This window comes from Coregonus clupeaformis, unplaced genomic scaffold (genome assembly GCF_020615455.1).
Source record: "Coregonus clupeaformis isolate EN_2021a unplaced genomic scaffold, ASM2061545v1 scaf2794, whole genome shotgun sequence".
Lineage (NCBI taxonomy): Eukaryota > Metazoa > Chordata > Actinopteri > Salmoniformes > Salmonidae > Coregonus > Coregonus clupeaformis.
In genome coordinates this window covers 42888-64582 of record NW_025536248.1, presented here as the reverse complement: position 1 = coordinate 64582, position 21695 = coordinate 42888, and the positions used below count along the sequence as shown (strand labels likewise).

Genomic DNA, 21695 nt, shown 5'->3' with positions numbered 1-21695 from the left:
TTTGTAAATATTTGATATACACTGAGGTTTATTCAGAGTTCCCTTTGGCATATGTGTATGATTTTCTTTCTATAATAGTTTTTATTCCTTTGAAAGATCAGCTTTGGGAGATTGTTAGAGGCAATTGTTTACATGCTTCTCTTGAATGTAGGCCTTTTAGCTGGTCAGGTTCCTCAGAACAGCACTTTTTTTTAGGAGTTTTGCTATTTTTATACGGTTAAGGTACTGTTTTTGTAAATCCATGTTATGTACAACGTTATGCACTGAATTTGTACTTGTAGTTGAATGTGAAATGAAAATAAAAATTATTTTTCCAAAAAAAAAAAAAAAAAAAATCTGTTCTTATCAGTTTAATATCTGATACGTCCCCTATCTGGGGACCATATATTAAATTGATTTTTGGAATAGGGAGATGGAATAGGGGCTTGCTCCGTCCACTCCACGCATCGACCTGGTATTGCAGTACCTCCAGGAACGGTGCACCCCCTCTCATTGTGAAAATAAATCATGCAGAGTTAACGCAGTTGCTTAGTTTAATTAGTTAGGATCGTGATGTATATTGTATTTTCACATTTGAGCAAGTTCATCTCAATGTCAATGATGGCTAGAGAGTGCTGGTCAAGTCAGTCACCGTTATCTTGACTATGATAGCTGATATCAATGGTGCATTAATCTTCTAATCAAAGTTTATTCGTCACCTCCACAGGATACAGGGTGTAAATGGTACAGTGAAATGCTTACTTGCAAGCTCTCCTCAACAGTGCAATACACATGATCAAAAATATACACAAATAGCTAAGTAATAAAGTAGTTTAACAAAAAGAAGACAATTGTTATGATTGGAAATATATACACTGGAAGACTATACAGTATAAACTATTAAATGTGCTAAAGTCATGTACTGGTAACATGAACTGCCTCACATACCGGTAACGTTATCTGATGTATTTGTCTGAAGTCATTATTTGATAGGCCTGCTATTTCACAAGACTCAAATATATGCAGTTGACATGTACAGTGGGGAGAACAAGTATTTGATACACTGCCGATTTTGCAGGTTTTCCTACTTACAAAGCATGTAGAGGTCTGTAATTTATATCATAGTTACACTTCAACTGTGAGAGACGGAATCTAAAACAAAAATTGTGGTGATGGCACCAGAGCCTCTCGCATCGACTATCTGTGGTCAATAAAAACTTGTACTCCAGATACTACACTACATCTTAGCCAAGAAGCGAAACCGCGATGCTTTCGGGAGATAGGTGCGATTCTCGGACACGTCAAATTCGATGACGGTTACACAAAACGTAGCTCTGTAAACTGTCCGCCAAATATCAAAGATAATGCTTTAAAAAAATCTTGGCATAGATTGGGACTTGATCAACGTTGGGAATAACCACTTTTGACTGTTACAAAGTAACAAATTGGTATGTTCGGAAGTCAGGTGGTTATCTGACCTCCAATCGGAAATGACAGAAAGCGTTTATAAATTAAATCCAGATGAACAGCTAAATCTGAATAATAATATATGAAATACGGGTGGGGGAATCAATTTAGAGATAATAACATTGACATAACATTTGATCTTATATCACATATCTCTGGTAGCGTTGATGCCACAAGAAAACTGAAGCAATTGTCCACTTGGTGGCGCAAGTGTTCCACCGAAAGTCGCATTTTCCAAGCAGTCCTGTGTGGTCCATCCAACTACATTTGAATGTTGAACCACTTGACTACAATACATATTCAACGCAAATAACGTGAACAATAAAAATTGACTGTCTTTATTTTACATGTCTGTAGAGCCTTGTACGATAAGACCAGGGTGAGGAGGCCTTCATAAAGTTGCCGTCCTAAATTACTAGAGGCCAAACTTCAAAGATGTCCATGGCACTGGACTGCAGTAAGAGCTAGGCCTACAGTGCGGCCTACGGAGCGGTCCTGGTGTATGGTCCTGGCTGCCTAAATGTTTCCTCCACATAATAAACTGTACAAACATGGCACTTTAGAGGGTTACTTTTACAATTAGCCTTACTGAGTCACTACAACAAACTTCCTATCATGGACATGAAATGCCATTAGGCCTAATGAAGATACCGTATATGTAAGTTACTTAGTTGGTGTCTTGTGAATCAACTGGTATGCGCATCAGGGTTTAATATTTCCTCGATATTATACAAATGTTCCATCCCGAGAATAAATCACTCTTCTCCCGGGTAACCTGGTATTTTCCGCCAAAACCGGAAGTGTCATTCAAAAGCATTATAACACTTAGAAATGTCTGGATTTGATTAGAGCTTTGATCAGCATGAAAATATAAACCTGATGCTACCTGAGCCTGATCAGACATATATTAAATACATTTTATAATACATTTTACAAATCCAAATCCCAGATGAAGAATAAGACACTATTTCAAAGCATAGTACATGTAATGTTAGCCAAGTACAATGTAATTACTAGTTGTTACACAGGATTTAGCTAGTTAAAATGAAGTGTATCTTTAGGAGTACTTGTAATTAATGTGTACAGTACATTACCCATCCTGACAACCTGGCCCTCAATTTAAAGCTTGTGGAGGTGACATCCAAGTGGGAGAATGAATACACTAGCACACCACAGAGTATCTGTATAGGAAAATCATTCAGAGCACACTGTGCTGCCAATCACAGTGTAAGGTGCGACATTTTGCGGGTGTGGAGAGCTCGTTAGAGGATAGAGAAAGCATGCATTGAAGAGCTGGGCATCATGTTATCACCTGCATTATCTGAATTAGGCCCACAGAATTATACCTACGGAGGAGCGGCTTCTATGGAGGAACTTTGAATGTCTGAACTTCAGAGTTGGTTTAACGTTGGACCAGAGCAGATGTTAGCTAGCTAGCTAACAACCTTGTTTGTGCAGTGCAGTGTAGCACTAGAATTAAAAACAGGTCCTACCTTTTTGTCGTAATAAATCCAATGTGAAACGTGGTGACTATAGTATCTTTAACTAGTATTGAAAAAGTTAATCCATTCTTCTCAAATTAAACATATCTCCCTAATTTCTGAATCATGCTTGTAACGTTGTCAGTAGGATACAGTAACCTATGCTTCAGAGGGGAGGAGCAGGTAGTTTCCACACGCACACCCACTGGCAAAGGTTTCCATTCCAGCTGGCAGGCAGTAACTGGAATACGTTTCTAGAGTGAGCTTTGTTGCGATTTTGTGGGACTGGAGAAAAATACCCGGAAAGTAAAATAAGGTTATTACCTGGATTACATGCTTTTAAAATAACTGTGATGTTCCTAAAAAGTATAGAACACTTTAGTTTCCGGTTCTTTTTAACGTTATTTTTCAGTTCTGTTCCCTGAACCGCTTCCAACCCTAGAGAAATTATTTGGATGAAGGTCATGCTTAGGCTAATAAATTATAAAGGGAAATAAATTGCTACATTTTACACTTTTTTAGTAATTTAATGAAATGTTGTAATCTGATCTCGGAATGCACGGACCGTTAGTAGTGGGGGAACAGGAAGTTCCGGGCAGGCGGGCACCATTCTTCACAATAAAGAAAGCGTCTGAACTGTGCAGTCAAGAAGATAACCTTTGTGTCCGTTTCTATATATTACTAGAGGTATGTAATAGCACGTTTAAACTTTCTAATGTCGAAAGAACATGTCATACCATGCCAGGTAACACATTCGTTAAGGTATTATCACGTTTGGTAAAGGTTTGATGTGTTATTTTTGTGTCAAACCAAGTGAAGAACGTAATAAAAACTATTTTACAAGTCACATAGCTAGAGACTTTGGGTTTGTCTGAGTGGATGTACATAATTTTCTCAAGGTAATTTCATAAATAATCAATTTATTTGAGATTTCTGTGTTCGTTTAGCATATTATTGGTTTTGTGTAAAATTCCCAAGCTGGTAAAATGGCGGCTACTCTCGGTTTGCGTCAACGGACTTCAGTGAGGACAGTGCCGGTGCATCAGAGACAATTTCACGGTCGCACTACTGTTTTGAAGCTGAATGTAATGATTATCAGTTTTCTACATGTGTACTAATATTCAGACACATTCTGTTGTTTCTGTCTTTATCAATAAATGTTGCTATGGTGTGAACAGGAAATACAATTGGTTTTTGATTGAAGTAATACAGTGAAGACAAGGTTTAAGGAAATTAGCACACAGTGCTGTTTAAAACAAACTGTAACCTTGTACTAAATGGATTTTGAGTCATTTATGCATTTATCTACTATAGGTTAGGTATTAGCTCAAAAGTATTGTGGAGCTCCTGCACCTTAATATAAACAGTACCAGCACCCAAAATGAGTACTGGCACCTATTTCAGTCCAAGTCAAGCACTGAATTAGATAATTGAACAAGAAAAATGTGAAAATATTTTTAGAGAATAAAGAAAATGCCAGAACTGTCAAGACAATAACTTTTTGTATCTGTTTCTCTTTATTACTACTGGCCGATTCAGGTAAGTCTGAGGCCGGTAACATCAACAGTGAGGACAAAACCCAGCCTGCCTCTCTCCTTCCACACTGAGTCCAACCCTACAGTCACTGGGTCCTGATTGTGACAGTGGAGCCCTGTTTGCACTGCAGGATCCAGAGATGGCATCAGTGAAGCTGGAAGACTGCAGTCAAACACCAGAGCTGAATGTCAACAATAAAGATGAAGAAGAGGAGGAGAAGATTGGGAAATCTGTTTCTCAGGGTAAGAGCAGGTTCTATCTATCTAAGTTTGTTGGACATGATTTGGAAAGGCACACACCTGTCTATATACAGTGCATTCGGAAAGTATTCAGACCCCTTGACTTTTTCGACATTTTGTTACGTTACAACCTTATTATAAAATTGAATAAATTGTTTTTTTCCCTCATCAATCTACACACAATACCCAATAATGACAAAGCAAAAACAACAACAACTGAACAATCACATTTACATAAGTATTCAGACCCTTTACTCAGTACTTTGTTTAAGCACCTTTGGCAGTGATTGCAGCCAAAGTCTTAATGTGAATGACGCTACAAGCTTGGCACACCTGTATTTGGGGAGTTTCTCCCACTCCTCTCTGCAGATCCTCAAGCTCTGTCAGGTTGGACGGGGTGCGTTGCTGCACAGCTATTTTCAGGTCTCCAGAGATGTTTGATTGGGTTTAAGTCCCAGCTCTGGCTGGGCCACTCAAGGACATTCAGAGACTTGTCCCGAAGCCACTCCTGCGTTGTCTTGGCTGTGTGCTTAGGGTCGTTGTCCTGTTGAAGGTGAACCTTCGACCCGGTCTTGAGGTCCTGAGCGCACTGGAGCAGGTTTTCATCAAGGATCTCTCTGTACTTTGCTCCAATCATCTTTCCCTTGATCCTGACTAGGCTCCCAGTCCCTGCCGCTGAACAACATCACCGCAGCATGATGCTTCCACCACCATGCTTCACCATAAGGATGGTGCCAGGTTTCCTCCAGACGTGACGCTTGGCATTCAGGCCAAAGAGTTCAATCTCGGCTTCATCACACCAGAGAATCTTGTTTCTCTTGGTCCGAGTCCTTTAGGTGCCTTTGGCAAACTCCAAGCGGGCTGTCATGTGCCTTTTGCTGAGGAGTGGCTTCCGTCTGGCCACTCTACCATAAAGGCCTGATTGGTGGAGTGCTGAAGAGATGGTTGTCCTTCTGGAAGGTTCTCACATTTCCATAGAGGAACTCTGGAGCTCTGTCAGAGTGACCATCATGTTCTTGGTCACCTATATAGACAGTTGTGTGACTTTCCAAATCATCTCCAATCAATTGAATTTACCACAGTTGGACTCCAATTAAGTTTTAGAAACATCTCAAGGATGATCAATGGAAACAGGATCCACCTGAGCTCAATTTCGAGTCTCATATCAAAGGGTGTGAATACTTATGTAAACAAGGTATTTCTGCTGTTTTTATTTTTAATACATTTGCAAAAATGTCTAAGAACCTGTTTTCACTTCGTCATTATGAGGTATTGTGTGTAGAATGATGAGGAATTTTTTTATTTAATCCATTTCAGAATAAGGCTGTAACGAATCAAATTGTGGAAAAAGTCAAGGGGTCTGAATACTTTCCAAAAGTGGACCTAGAAGTTTGTCCTTAAATATCTATTGGGAGCCCATCTGGACCTTCCGCTTTACCTCCCTTCATATCGAAAATAGCATCAGATATTTCAACACCATCCAATTCCTTTTCCAGATCCAAATGAGTGTCTTCTGAAGTAGAGGGAAAATCAAGACCTGACTAGTTCAGTTCTCAGGAGATTCAGAGTTGTAAAGTGTGTTGTAGTAGGAAGCAAATGTTTGGTTTATTTCTACAGGATCCATTGATAATTGTCCTTGTAAATTATGAATTGCATTAAAGGCTGAATTTTACTTCTTAATGTGCCAGGCCAGCAATTTACCAGGTTTTTCACCTTGATCATAGGACTGTTTCAGCCTAGTTAAGCTGTTTGCAGCCTTAGAGGTGGGAAGTTCTTCATACTGAGCTTTAAGACCAAATCATTCCTTGTTTACTTCTACTGAGTTATCCAAAAAAGCTTCCCTCTCCAATTCTCTCATTTTGCTCTCCGTCTCTCATTTTCTGATTTATTAGATTTGAAACTGGTAAAACGTATAATTTGCCCTGAAATATGTGCTTTGAAAGCCTCCCATCTGGTACTCGCTGACATTTGGTCAGTGTTCAATGTCAAACATCTATATGCACTCCAACGTAATGTAAGAAGTCTGGGTCCTTTAACCATCTGGGATGCAAACGCCATCTAGAGGATCCTTTTTACTAGTTTTGTATCCCTATAGAATAATCACACAAGGGAATGGCCATTCAAAACAATACTATCATATCCATTTCCTGCTACATTGGGAAGCAATGAGCAAGAAACTAAAAAGTAGTCTACATGAGAATATGATTTAAATGTTGACGAGTAACATGAATTCTCCCTTTTACTCGGGTTCTGAGTCCTCCAAGGTTCACATAGATTTAAGTCCTTAATGAAATGCTGTAATTTCTTTCTACTCTGCGAGTGGGAAGTGTCTAAATCAGAGGAGCGATCTAGATGAGGATCAAGAGTGCAATTAAAGTCCCCTGCCATTAGGACCTTACCAGGAATGGAGGCTATCAATAGAAATACATTCTCAAATAATTTGGGATTATCATCATTAGGACCATAAACATTAACCAGATTAATATGCTAATTCAAAAGTTTCCTGTATCAAAATGTATCTACCAGCTGTATCAGTTATAATAGTATCCACTTGAAACGGAACAGATTAATGAATTAATACCATAACACCATGAGAATGAGAGGAGAAACAGGATGCTATTACTGGCCCTTGCCATGTCCTGCATACTTTAAGTAGCTCATCCTTCAACACGTGAGTTTCTTGTAGGAACACAATAGATGAATGAAGTTGTTTAACCCTAGTAATAACCTGTTTTAAGCTTGGATAGTTTACAAACTCCACAGACATTCCACAAAGTATATTTAAGTTTTGCATTTGAAGTCATTTAACCAAAGATTTAAACATGGAATAAGCTATAGCATAAAGGCATATCTAAAATCAGTTTAGTAACCACAAGGACCGCATTAATATTTTGTAGTGAGGAAAATTTGTAAAGATCTGTTGAAACATACATAGATATTTCCTAACAGTAAAACACTGAACCCCATTCCACTGTCTCCCTAACCGAGACCATCAACGCTTCCTCTCCCACCTCCCCCTGATCGTAGAGTGTAGCCTGGTGGACGACTGATCCATTAAAGGGAGCAGTCTAACCTAAGCGACGCTAAACAAAACAAAGTATCTCTTACCTTCTCTCTGCCATTACTTCTCACAAACAAAATACATATCTTGCAAGATGTTATGTGAAATATCACAACAAAAGGCCTATCTAGCAAGATAATATGTGAAATATCACGTAGTATTTGTTTGAGAAGTAGCAAAGAATAGCTCCACCTGAAACAGTAACGCTAGTTAGTGAAGCCTGAGACTAACGTTAACGTTACAGTATGGACCGTCCAAAATAGTGGTAGATGATCCACAACACAGGGTCTGCTGCTAATAGCTACCAAGTAACAATATGGCCCATACGTATAGCGTTAACGTAGTATACCATGATACGTTTATAAACCAGAAAAAGTATCAAAGATCAGAAATGAACAGCCTATGTGAGAAAAAGAGAGAGTTGAATATGTGCTACGTTACCCAAAGGCCCTTTGCACATGATGTTAGGCTTGCACCTGAGTGTCAATCATTTTAGTCCAAGGATATGATCGAAAGGCCTCCATCATTCTTAAATGGAAGAAGTGTGGAACCACCAATACTTTTTCAAGAGCTGGCTGCCCGGACAAACTAAGCTATAGCGGGAGAGAAGGGCCTTGGTCAGGGAGGTCACCAAGAAGCCGGTGGTCACTGAGTTCCTCTGGAGATGGGAGAACCTTCCAGAAGGACAACCATATCTGCAGCACTCCACCAATCAGGCCTTTATGGTAGAGTGGCTCGACGGAAGCCACTCCTCATGAAAAGGCACATGACTGCCCGCTGGGAGTTTGCCAAAATACACCTAAAGGACTCTCAGACCATGAGAAACAAGATTCTCTGGTCTTATGAAACCAAGATTGAACTCTTTGGCCTGAATGCCAAGCGTCACTTCTGGAGGAAGCATGGTGGGGGCAGCATCATGCTGTGGTGGTGTTTTTCAGTGGCAGGGACTGGGAGACTAGTCAGGATCAAGGGAAAGATGAACAGAGCAAAGTACAGAGAGACCTGAAAATAGCTGTGTGGCGACGCTCCCCATCTAACCTGACAAGCTTCAGAGGATCTGCAGAGAAACTCCTCATATACAGGTATGCCAAGCGTCATACCCAAGAAGACTTGAGGCTGTAATCACTGCCAAAGGTGCTTCAACAAAGTACTGAGTAAGGTCTCAATACAGTTTTTTTGTTATTTTAGCGAAAATGGTGTCATAAAACGTAGCCGTCAAACAGGGAAATGCTTCCAATCATTTTTCATTTTTATTCATTTTAGAAACACTTATAATAAGGGCTGTGTTTCGTGTAGGCTTACCCTGGCGTGACTTTTAGCAATATATTTGGCTCTATATCCTCTCAGATTATAAAACTCTAATTATCATCAAAGTAGACATCATGCAAAACAACAACACTGCAAGGTCCTGCACGTCATCTCTAGCTGACACCTTTGCTAACAGGTATTGTGTCAATTTAAAACTTGCACAAGACAGTTCACAGAATTGACCATTTAAATAAATGTATCCTATTTATTCATTACAAAATTTAGCTAACATTACATAGTTAACCCAGAGATCCTTACCTTTGACTCGATTCGGCAATTTTGTCCAGATCATCATGGCATTTGTAGTTCTTTATGATAGCTACATTAGCAGCTAATTACCATTTCATTTTTGTGGGGGTAAATACAGGTGAATATATTGATCAAAGTCACCTTGTCCTAGAGAGATTCACACAGTTATCAAAACGTCACGCCAGGATAAGGCTACATGAAACACAGCCCTTCTTTTTTAAGTGTTTCTAAAATCCCCTATGAGAGAAATTAATGGTGTAAAAATGATTGGAACCATTTCCCTGATTGACTGCTAGGTTTTATGGGTATTATCATTCATACTGTGGTACTCCATTGGTGTGGAGCTACCCAAAGCTAGTGGGGTGTGGATGAGCTGAGACACGTGGTAAGATGGCGGACAAGAAAAAGTGGAATGGGGGATTGCAGTGGGGGATGCACAAACCTTCTGGAAGATCTGATGAAGGAGAAGATGGTGGACATGGACAAAGGAGAAAAGTGGAATATGTTTTGAGTGAATATGGAATGGAAGATCACACAGAACTTTTAGAAGAGCTACAGGAGGAAAGTGAACCTGGTGAGAGTGAGGATGAATTAACTGTAGTGAGGAACTCCGAGTTCGGGCTTTGTTTCCGAGGATGATAAGGATGATTCTGGCCCAGTGGGAGTGAGATTTGTAGAGAGAATGGATCCATATGTGGTGTCAGGTTAGGTGGAGAAGAGGTTGGGGACTGTTGAGTTGGTGAAGGTAACTGAGTGGACTCGTGATTATTTATTGTTTCTTCTCTCTCCAGTGAGAGCGGGCGCTGCGGATTACGTGATTAGAGACAGGAATTGTGACTTGAATTGCTCTCCGGAACAGGGTGGCCTTGAAAGGAGTGATAACGGGGTTAGGTTTAAGTGTTGAGGATGAGCAGTTGAAATGGAAGATTCCAGGTGTCTGTGACACCCTCCGTTTGGTGAGTCGTAGATCCGGTGTAGAGCGTGGGGAAACAGAGAATACATTATCTGTCATGCTGGGTTTTGATGCATAGTCTCTGCCAAATAAGGTCAAGGTAGGAAGTGTCAGTTATCCCGTGAGAGATTCTGTTCTGTAAATATTACATTGTTTTAGGGGTGAAGTTTATGGGCCTGTTGCAGCAGTGTGTAGGCATGAGATGCCTTGATGTGACAAGTGTGCAGGAGGGCATGAGATGAAGAAATGTGTGGTATCGGTGGAGAAAGTTCTGTGTGTTAGTTGTGGGGGTGCTAACGGGCTGGAGATCTGAGGTGTCAGGTGAGAGAAAGGCAGATTGAGGTTGCCAGGGTTACAGTAGTACAGAAAGTGTTGTAGCAGAAGCAGTGAAGAGAGTGGTAGAGGAAGATGGGTACATGGTGAGGATTCCTGTGAGTAGGCAGAGACCAAGAGAGAGTGATGAGAAGAATATGTGCTTCAGTAAGGTGGGCATTTTAGCATTTATAGCAATGGTTGTCAATTGTACTGCAGAAATGGATAGAAGGTCCCAGAAAATAGAGGCTGTGGTGGTAGCGGCAGAGAAGTACTTGGGATTGCGAAGATTTACTGCAGAACAGCTGCAGGGGATGTTGAGTGGTAGTGGTCTGGTGTAGGACTAGATAGGGGTAAATAGTGGAATGGGGTGGTTGGTTTTTGTCGTGGAAAATCGACACGAAGGGACTCAAAGTCAAACTTCAATGAATAATTATTTTTTTTCAGCAAGCTGGAGAGGTTCCAACGAACTTAAAAGCACCATAGTACACGTCGGTCGGGAGCTCTGCCGGGGCAGTCCCGTTAGTTGTCCTATATACTGCTTACACAGACAAGTTATATTTGCATGATTTAGCTTATTAATAATTAATTCATCATTAACATTTGGTTCCTGCATGTGACAGACCAATACCTCACAAGGCTTCTTCTCTCCAAGCTGAGACCTTGAAACTGAGATATCCCTTTTGGTTCCCAGAACAATGTTCTGGGCGTACTGCCAATTGGTCTGAGGAGGTCAGTCATCTGCACGAACCAAGAACATTTACCCTCACATTTTTTAGAGCAGGCTAATACTGCAATTTTGTATTAATTACCGTATCAATGAATTTAATGTATATAGGCTGTGAATGGCCTCACACACCAGTACAGTAGGTGGCGGTGTATGCACCTAAAAGTTGGATGCGCTCCACCAACCAAATCCCGAAGAAGAAGAAGGATGCAAATGCACGTCACTTGACCCGTATGGAGAATGTGAAAAAGGAGCAAAGTTCATCTTTATTATTGATGTTTGATGAAGAGTATCTACCACCCTATGTAAAGCTGGGATATATAATATACCCCATAAGAGAGTTTGTGTAAAACCTGATGCAATGCAAGAAATGTACAAAGTTTGTGAAAAATGTCAAGTGTTTGCAGATGGAAGGAATATGTTATTGAAGAGCATGTGGATGTAAAATGTTGTAACTGTGGTGGGGGTCATATTCCTGAATTCCCAGAGTGCCCTGTTAGGGTGAAAGAGGTTGAGGTGTCAAGGATCAGGGCTGTACAGCAAATCTCCTATGTGGAGGCGGTGAAGAGAGTTATAGTAGCAAGAGGCCACAGTTCTGAAGAAGATATGGCGGTGGATGCACTGCAACCAGTTGCAAAGGTTGTACGTCAATCAAGTGATCTGGATACACTTATTTTGAAGGTGGATTTTTTTAGTATTTACAGCTACAGTTATTAATTGTACTGCACAATAAGTCCAAGAAGCTGGACATCATTATATCTGCAGCTGAGAAGTTTTTGGGCCTCCAAGACTTCACGGCAGAAGCCCTGCAAGGACTACTGTTGCCAGAAAATGTTCCGCTACAGACAACTAACACAATTGCATTTTATCGATGGCAGTTTGAATGCACAGAGATGCCATGACAAGATCCTGAGGCCCATTGTCCTGCCATTCATCCACCTCCATCACCTCGTGTTTCAGCATGATAATGCACAGCCCCATGTCGCAAGGATTTGTACACAATTGAACATGCTGAAAATGTCCCAATTCTTCCATGGCCTGTATACTCACGAGACATGTCACCCTTTGAGCATGTTTGGGATGGTTTGGATCGATGTCTACCACAGCTTCTTCCAGTTCCCACCAATATCCAGGAATTTCGCACAGCCATTGAAGAGGAGTGGGACAACATTCCATAATCAACAGCCTGATTTAACTTTATGCAAAGGAGAAGTGTCCCGGAGGAGGCAGCGGCAGCTAGCCACTTCTCCAGTGCTTCATTTGTAAATTGGGCGGTGCCGGAACCAAAAGTGAGTCCGAGAGGGAGGGGGGTGACCTGGGGGGCTCTGAGGTACCAGAACGGATAAAAACAAACAACCTTTATAACAAAGCATTGCATGCATTGTCATGGCTTTCGCGTACGGGCATAGAGCAGTGGTGTGGAGCCGCTTGCAGAAGTTACACACATGGAGTACATTTTTTGTAGCCTAGAGTCCGGGAAAAATGTGTTCTTTTTATAAATGGATTTCATGCAATTCTACATAATTTTAGATGCCCTCACAAATGTCCAAAATGACAGGCTACTTTGACACTGAGATCAATAAAAACGACCTTGTCTTGAATCCATCAATAGCCGAGGCCCCTACGTGTGCAGAGAAACACTTTGTATAATATAAGGAGGAAGATATAGTCCTAAAAAAGCTTTCCAGTTTCACTCTCACCCAATGATGTGCAGCTCACTCACCGGCCAAAAGCTTCTCTCTCTCTTGCTTTACTTTTTTAAACAATGCTGTTCGCTCAATAGGCCTATTTGGAAGTTGATAACTTGGTAACATAGAGACATTAGTATTTTATTTTCAGCAGGATCCATTTGCTTTACAACCTGTGTTTTCCAGCGATTGTATTATAAATATTTGCGAAAGGCCTATTTTGGCTGCATGCTGTTAACTGACAGATTTGCCACACGTTAGGCATGCCTTGTGATTTGGCTACAAACAATCCACAGCTAGGCTATTTTTTTTTATTATTAGCTATGGCTACTCTGTGGCGAAATTCTAGCCTTACTCCTGGTGTAGTATTGGGAATGATTTAATTTCTTTCAGAACAGACTGCAGAGTGCTGCAGCACCTCCAACACACTTCCCACAGCTATTATTCTATTAGGAGATAAATTATGAAGTGCAATGCTGGAGAGAAGAGAGTTGCCGGCTTATGTCTATAACAGCACAGAGAGGGAGAGAGATCATAGAAAGTGAATGTCATTGTCAGGGGCGGCAGGTAGCTTAGTGGGTAAGAGCGTTGTGCCAGTAACCGAAAGGTCGCTGGTTCTAATCCCCGAGCCGACTAGGTGAAAAATCTGTCGATGTGCCCTTGAGCAAGGCACTTAACCCTAATTGCTCCTGTAAGTCGCTCTGGATAAGAGCGTCTGCTAAATAAAAAAATTATTATTAATTATTATAAATTATTGTATTTCTGTGAGAGATACAGGCGTGCTTCTCTCTCTCACCACAGCAATGGCCACGCCTTGGTCTAGGCTACAATGTTGCGCAAACCATAAACCCAAGACGGCCCAACATGAACCAATTCTTAGAATATCATGCACGTTTTCACATTACGTTCATTTAGGGGGCATGACAATTACAGAGGAATCAAAATGTAATTACTCTGATTGCTTTTATTAGGATTTCCATAAAGAATCCATTTATTTTAGATTTCCGAGTTTGTTTTGCATTTTTGGTTTTGTGTAAAATTAACGAGCTGGTAAAATGGCGCCGCCCACTCGGTCAGCCTCAACGGACTTCAGTGCAGCAGAGAGAAACAATTTCACAGTTGCACTACTGTTTTGAAGCTGAATGTAATAATTATCAGTTTTCTACATGTGTACTAATATTCAGACACATTCAGTTGTTTCTGTATTTATCGATAAATGTTACTATGGTGAATGTAATTGGTTTTTGATTGAAGTAATACAGTGAAGACAAGGTTATTCAGGAAAATAGTACATAGTGCTGCCTAAAACAAACAGTGACCTTGTACTAAATGGTTTTAGTCAATTATGCATTTACTGTACCAGTCAAAAGTTTGGACACACCTACTCATTCAAGGGTTTTTCTTAAATTTTACTATTTTCTACATTGTAGAATAAAACTTTTGAAGTAGACAAACTGCCAATGTTTTAAAGTTCTATGAAATTAGTCTGTGTAGTTACTAACCCTTGTGATAGTGAGTGGAGGATGATATGGCTTCTACATCTGCATTGCTTGCTCTTTGGGGTTTCAGGTTGGGTTTCTATAAAGCACTTTGACAACTTCTGATGTAAAAAGAATACATTTGATTGACATGTAAATCACACCAACTGACTGATTCTTCTGATGTTGTTCACACAGGAGACCATGTTGAGACATTCTCTACATCCAGAGAGCAACAGCAAGTAGATCACAGAGCTAAGAGGTCTCACCACTGCCCACATTGTGAGGAGAGTTTCTCAGTTCTATCAAAGTTGAAAATACACCTACAATTACACACAGGAGAGAATCTGTATTCCTGTACTGACTGTGGAAAGAGTTTCTCTCAACTGGGCCACTTAAAAACACATGAACGTATACATACAGGAGAGAAGCCTTACTCCTGCTCTGACTGTTTAAAGTGCTTAAAAACATCAACTGAGCTAAAACGTCATCGGAGAACACACACAGGAGAGAAGCCTTACTCCTGCTCTGACTGTGGGGCAAGTTTCTCTCGTCTGGGCAACTTAAAAAAACATGAACGTATACACACAGGAGAGAAGCCTTACTCCTGCTCTGACTGTGTAAAATGCTTCACAACATCAAAAGAGCTAAAACTTCATCAGAGAACACACACAGGAGAGAAGCCTTACTCCTGCTCTTATTGTGGGAAGAGTTTCTCTCAACTGGGCAACTTAAAACAACATGAACGTATACACACAGGAGAGAAGCCTTACTCCTGCTCTGACTGTGGGGCAAGTTTCTCTCAACTGGGCCACTTAAAAATACATGAACGTATACACACAGGAGAGAAGCCTTACTTCTGCTCTGATTGTGGGAAGAGTTTCTCTCAACTGGGCACCTTAAAACTACATGAACGTATACACACAGGAGAGAAGCCTTACTCCTGCTCTGACTGTGTAAAGTGCTTCAAAACATCAAGTGAGCTTATAGTTCATCAGAGAACACACACAGGAGAGAAGCCTTACTTCTGCTCTGACTGTGGGGCAAGTTTCTCTCATCTGGGCAACTTAAAAAAACATGAACGTATACACACAGGAGAGAAGCCTTACTCCTGCTCTGACTGTGGAAAATTCTTCAAAACATCAAAAGAGCTAAAACTTCATCAGAGAACACACACAGGAGAGATGCCTTACTCCTGCACTTATTGTGGGAAGAGTTTCTCTCAACTGGGCACCTTAAAAACACATGAACGTATACACACAGGAGAGAAGCCTTACTCCTGCTCTGACTGTGGGAAGAGTTTCTCTCAACTGGGCACCTTAAAAACACATGAACGTATACACAGAGGAGAGAAGCCTTACTTCTGCTGTGATTGTGGGAAGAGTTTCTCTCAACTGGGCACCTTAAAAACACATGAACGTATACACACAGTAGAGAAGCCTTACTCCTGCTCTGACTGTGTAAAGTGCTTCACAACATCAACTGAGCAAATAGTTCATCAGAGAACACACAAAGGAGAGAAGCCTTACTCCTGCTCTGACTGTGGGAAGAATTTCTCTCAATTGGTAAATTTAGAGAGACACCAAGGTAAACATAAAGGAGAGAATCCTTACCACTGATCTAAAAAACAACAGCTAAGCTGCAAGGTCATCAGAGAACACACACAGGAGAGAAGCCTTACTTCTGCTCTTAATGTGGCAAGAGATTCTCCTGATTGGACAACTTAAAAACACACCAACGGTTACACGCTGGAGAGAAGACTTATCACTGCACTGACTGTGAGACGAGATTCTACAGATTGGGCAATTTAAAAAGACACCAATGTATACATAAGAAGTGGTAGTGGATTGGATCAAATGAAGGAAGCATAGAACACTATTGTAATCCTATTGTTTCTCACTGTGAGAGAAATGTGCATAGGAAATGGAGCGTTGTAGAATGTTAGCATCTCTTTGCTTTACTGATCAGTGTGCACCTTGACAGTTTTGCTGTGCTTGGATAGCTTCTACTGTAAAGATATTGAGATGACCTTGGATGGGAGGACTAGGGTATGGAGGAAACCTCGAGTACATGCATCCATGCCGTGTGTCAGCATTGCAGGATGGTGGTGGTGGGGGTGTGTTTTTATGGCACGTATTGGGCCCCTTGATAAAAGAGGAGCAACGTTTGAATCCCACAGGATATCTAAACATCATTGCCAATCAGGTGCATCCCTTCATGGCAGCAGTTATCCATCTGCAAATAGATTTTTTCAGCAGGATTATGCCCCATGCCACAAGGCTTGTCCAGAAAAGGTTCCACGAACATGACAGTGAATTCAGGTTACTGCAGTGGCCTTCCGAGGCACCAGATCTCAATCCAATTGTGCATCTGTTGTAGGAAATGGAACAAGCTATTCGGAGTAGAAATCCACTGTCAGTCAACTTGACACAACTGTGGGAAGCATTGCAGTCAACATGGGCCAGCATCCCTGTGGAACGCTTTCGACACCTTTTAGAGTCCATGCCCCGACGAATTGAGGCTGTTCTGATGACAGAATATCAGCTGTTCAGAAATGACCGGTCCAGAGAGGGGATGCGAGGAGGGGGCGTGGCTATGTATGTGAATCACAGTATGCAGGCAAAGAGAATAATAACTGACCTAGAGAAAGAAGAGTTTGAGTGTCTTCAGCTCCGTCCTAAACAACACCCCAGCTCAGTTTCATCTCAGCAGTCGGTGAGAAAGGCCTCAAAACGCCTTTTTGACTGTTCGTGCCAGAAATGTCCTACCCACTGAAGATCTGGTCACAGTCTATACTATACTGGCCAGGCCTTGTCTGGAATACGGTGGAGTGCTGTTAGTTGGATGCAGTAAAAAGCAGCAGGCCCAACTAGACAGGGTGCAGAGGAGGGCCTTGAGGATCATCTCCAGAGGTGGAGCAGTCCAACCACAGCTCCCGTCACTGCAGAGCAGGCGAGAACTGGCTGCAGTGCACCTGGTGAAGGACATGCACACTCTTGACCATCCACTGAATGACCTGCTCCCTCCAAGAAGAGGTAACTGCACCACCAGGCTCCTGAGAAACAGCCACAAACTGTCCTGTATAACTGCCCGTACAAACCGCCTGCGAAACACCACTCTACCCACTGCTATCAGACTGCATAATAACTCCAGCTCGTAAATGGTTTTCCCAAAATTTCTGTTTTTTTAAATCACATTTTAATATTTCAATTTCCATCATGAAACATGTCCTGTAATGTTTCAAGTGTTCTGTATTCTACTTATGTCACGTATTGTGTTATGTATTTTAAAATGAGTGTTTTACAGTTATTAGTCATGTAAATTCTGCATTTCTTCAGTTTTATCAGTGAGCAAGAATAAATCAACTCAAACTCAAAGGGGGTTGCAACTCAATATTAGGAAGGTGTTCCTAATGTTTTGTGCACTCAGTGTATATCAAATAAAGATGTGTGATGATCAGTTTTCAGCATCAGTTTCGGCTGCAGGTAGCCTAGTGGTTTAGAGTGTTGGGCCAGTAACTGAAAGGTCGCTGGTTTGAGTCATGAGCAAACTAGGTCAAAAATCTGTTGTTTTGGCCTTGAGCAAGGCAATTAACCCCATTTGGTCCTATAAGTCGCTCTGGATAAGAGCATCTGCTAAATTACAAATATGGAATGAAAAATCCTGTTTGTACATGAATTTGTGCTGGGCAGCCTCTTCTCTCATGCATGAATATTACAAAGTGTTTAAAGTTAAATAGTTAGTGTCTATACAGTGCATTCTGAAAGGATTCAGACCCCTTGACTTCAAAAATAAATAAATAATACGTTACAACCTTATTGTAAAATTGATTATTTATTTTTTTAAGGTCCCTCATTAATCTACACACAATACCCCATAATGTCAAAGCGAAAACAGGTTTAGACATTTTTGCAAATGTATTAGAAATTAAAAACAGATACCTTATTTACATAAGTATTCCAGACCCTTTGCAATAAATTTCGAAATGTAGCTCAGGTGCATCCTGTTTCCATTTATCATCCTTGAGATGTTTCTACATCTTGATTGGAGTCCACCTGTGGTAAATTAAATTGATTGGACATGGTTTGAAAAGGCACACACCTTTCTATATAACATCCCACAGTTGACATTGCATGTCAGAGCAAAAACCAAGCCATGAGGTCGAAGGAATTGTCCGTAGAGCTCCGAGACAGGATTGTGTCGAGGCACAGATCTGGGGAAGGGTAGCAAAACAATTCTGCAGCATTGAAGGTCCCCAAGAACACAGTGGCCTCCATCATTCTTAAATGGAAGAAGTTTGGAACCACCAAGACTCTTCCTAGAGCTGTCCGCCCGGCCAAACTGAGCAATCGGGGGAGAAGGGCCATGGTCAGGGAGGTGACCAAGAACCCGATGATCACTTTGACAGAGCTCCAGAGTTCAGCCCGCTTGGAGTTTGCCAAGAGGCCCCTAAAGGACCCTGACCATGAGAAACAAGATTATCTTGTCTGATTTTACCAAGATTTAACTCTTTGGCCTGAATGCCAAGCGTCACGTCTGGAGGAAACCTGGCACCATGCCTACGGCGAAGCATGGTCATGGCAGTATCATGCTGTGCAGATGTTTTTCAGAGGCAGGGACTGGGAGACTAGTCAGGATCAAGGGAATAATGAATGGAGCAAAGTACAGAGAGATCCTTGATGAAAACCTGCTCAGGACTTCAGACTGGGGCAAAGGTTCACCTGGCCCAGCCAGAGCCCAGATTTTAACCCGATTGAACATCTCTGGAGAGACCAGAAAATAGCTGTGCAGCAACGCTCCCCATCCAACCTGACAGAGAAGAATTGAAGAAACTCCCCAAATACAGGTGTGCCAAGCTTGTAGCGTCATACCAAAGAAGACTCGATGCTGTAATCGCTGCCAAAGGTGCGTCAAGAAAGTACTGAGTAAAGGGTCTGAATACTTATGTAAATGTGATATTTCCGTTTTTTTATTAATAAATTAGGAAAAACTTATAAAAACCTGTCTTTTTCTTTGACATTATGGGTTATTGTGTGTAGCTTGATGAGGGGGGGAAAACGATTTAATCAATTTTAGAATATGGCTGTAATGTAATGAAATGTAGAAAAAGTCAAGGGGTCTGAATACTTTCAGAAGGCATAGCCAAGCTACCATTGACTAGGTATTGGCACCCCATGTATATAGCCCAGCTATCATTGACTAGGTATTGGCACCCCATGTATATAGCCAAGCTATCATTGACTAGGTATTGGCACCCCATGTGTATAGCCAAGCTACCATTGACTAGGTATTGACACCCCATGTATATATCCAAGCTACCATTGACTAGGTATTGGCACCCCATGTATATAGCCAAGCTATCATTGACTAGGTATTGGCACCCCATGTATATAGCCAAGCTATCATTGACTAGGTATTGGCACCCCATGTATATAGCCAAGCTACCATTGACTAGGTATTGGCACCCCATGTATATAGCCAAGCTATCATTGACTAGGTATTGGCACCCCATGTATATAGCCAAGCTATCATTGACTAGGTATTGGCACCCCATGTATATAGCCAAGCTATCACTGACTAGGTATTGGCACCCCATGTATATAGCCAAGCTACCATTGCTCATCATGTATTAATTCCTCATGCTACAATCTTTTTCCTATTATTATAATTGTTGTATTGTGTTCTCCATTGTTGGTCAACATTTCACTGTTAGTCTACACCTGTTGTTTACCAAACATGTGACAATTAAAATGAAATGACTACGTGTTCAGTAAATTGTTTCTCTACTGAGAATTTGGCAGAACTTCCAACTGGCTTCACAGCCACAGACCATGTGTAACCGTGCAAGCCCAGGACCTCCACATCTGGCTTCTTCACCTGCAGGATCATCTGAGACCAGCCACCCGGACAGCTGATGAAACTGAGGAGTATTTATATCTGTAATAAAGCCCTTTTAGTGGGGGAAAATCATTCTTATTGGCTGATCGCTGGGCCCCTGTCATGTGAAATCCATAGATTAGGGCCTAATGAATGTATTTCAATTGACTGATTTCCTTATATGAACTGTACCCCAGTAAAATTGTTGAATGTTGTGTTTATATTTTTGTTCAGTTAGTTAAAATCTTACAAAAAAACTGATGATGAAGATGTTTGGAAAACTGCATTGATCTGCCAATGAAAAATAACATGAATATGTACTGCTCAACCTCTGCTCTTTTGTATTCAGTTCTTCCATTTTAGATCTAGCGTATCAACCTCTAGTTCGCTACTTACAGTGAGGGAAAAAAGTATTTGATCCCCTGCTGATTTTGTATGTTTGCCCACTGACAAAAACATGATCAGTCTATAATTTTAATGGTAGGTTTATTTGAACAGTGAGACAGAATAACACCAACAAAATCCAGAAAAACAAATGTCAAAAATGTTATAAATTGATTTGCATTTTAATTAGGGAAATAAGTATTTGAACCCCTCTCAATCAGAAAGATTTCTGGCTCCCAGGTGTCTTTTATACAGGTAACGAGCTGAGATTAGGAACACACTCTTAAAGGGAGTGCTCCTAATCTCAGTTTGTTACCTGTATAAAAGACACCTGTCCACAGAAGCAATCAATCAATCAGATTCCAAACTCTCCACCATGGCCAAGACCAAAGAGCTCTCCAAGGATGTCAGGGACAAGATTGTAGACCTACACAAGGCTGGAATGGGCTACAAGACCATCGCCAAGCAGCTTGGTGAGAAGGTGACAACAGTTGGTGCGATTATTCGCAAGTGGAAGAAACACAAAATAACTGTCAATCTCCCTCGGCCTGGGGCTCCATGTAAGATCTCACCTCGTGGAGTTGCAATGATCATGAGCACGGTGAGGAATCAGCCCAGAACTACACAGGAGGATCTTGTCAATTATCTCAAGGCAGCTGGGACCATAGTCACCAAGAAAACAATTGGTAACACACTACGCCGTGAAGGACTGATATCCTGCAGCGCCCGCAAGGTCCCCCTGCTCAAGAAAGCACATATACAGGCCCATCTGAAGTTTGCCAATGAACATCTGAATGATTCAGAGGAGAACTGGGTGAAAGTGTTGTGGTCAGATGAGACCAAAATCGAGCTCTTTGGCATCAACTCAACTCAGCGTGTTTGGAGGAGGAGGAATGCTGCCTATGACCCCAAGAACACCATCCCCACCGTCAAACATGGAGGTGGAAACATTATGCT

The 21695-nt window shown here is 41.3% G+C and overlaps 1 non-coding gene across 1 annotated transcript; it reads left to right on the top strand.

Moving 5' to 3' along the window:
* Positions 1-304: 304 nt before the first annotated feature.
* On the top strand, positions 305-488 carry LOC121562003. Its single transcript, XR_006660460.1, has one exon. It is a non-coding gene; the product is annotated as a U2 spliceosomal RNA (small nuclear RNA).
* The last annotated feature ends 21207 nt before the right edge of the window (positions 489-21695 follow it).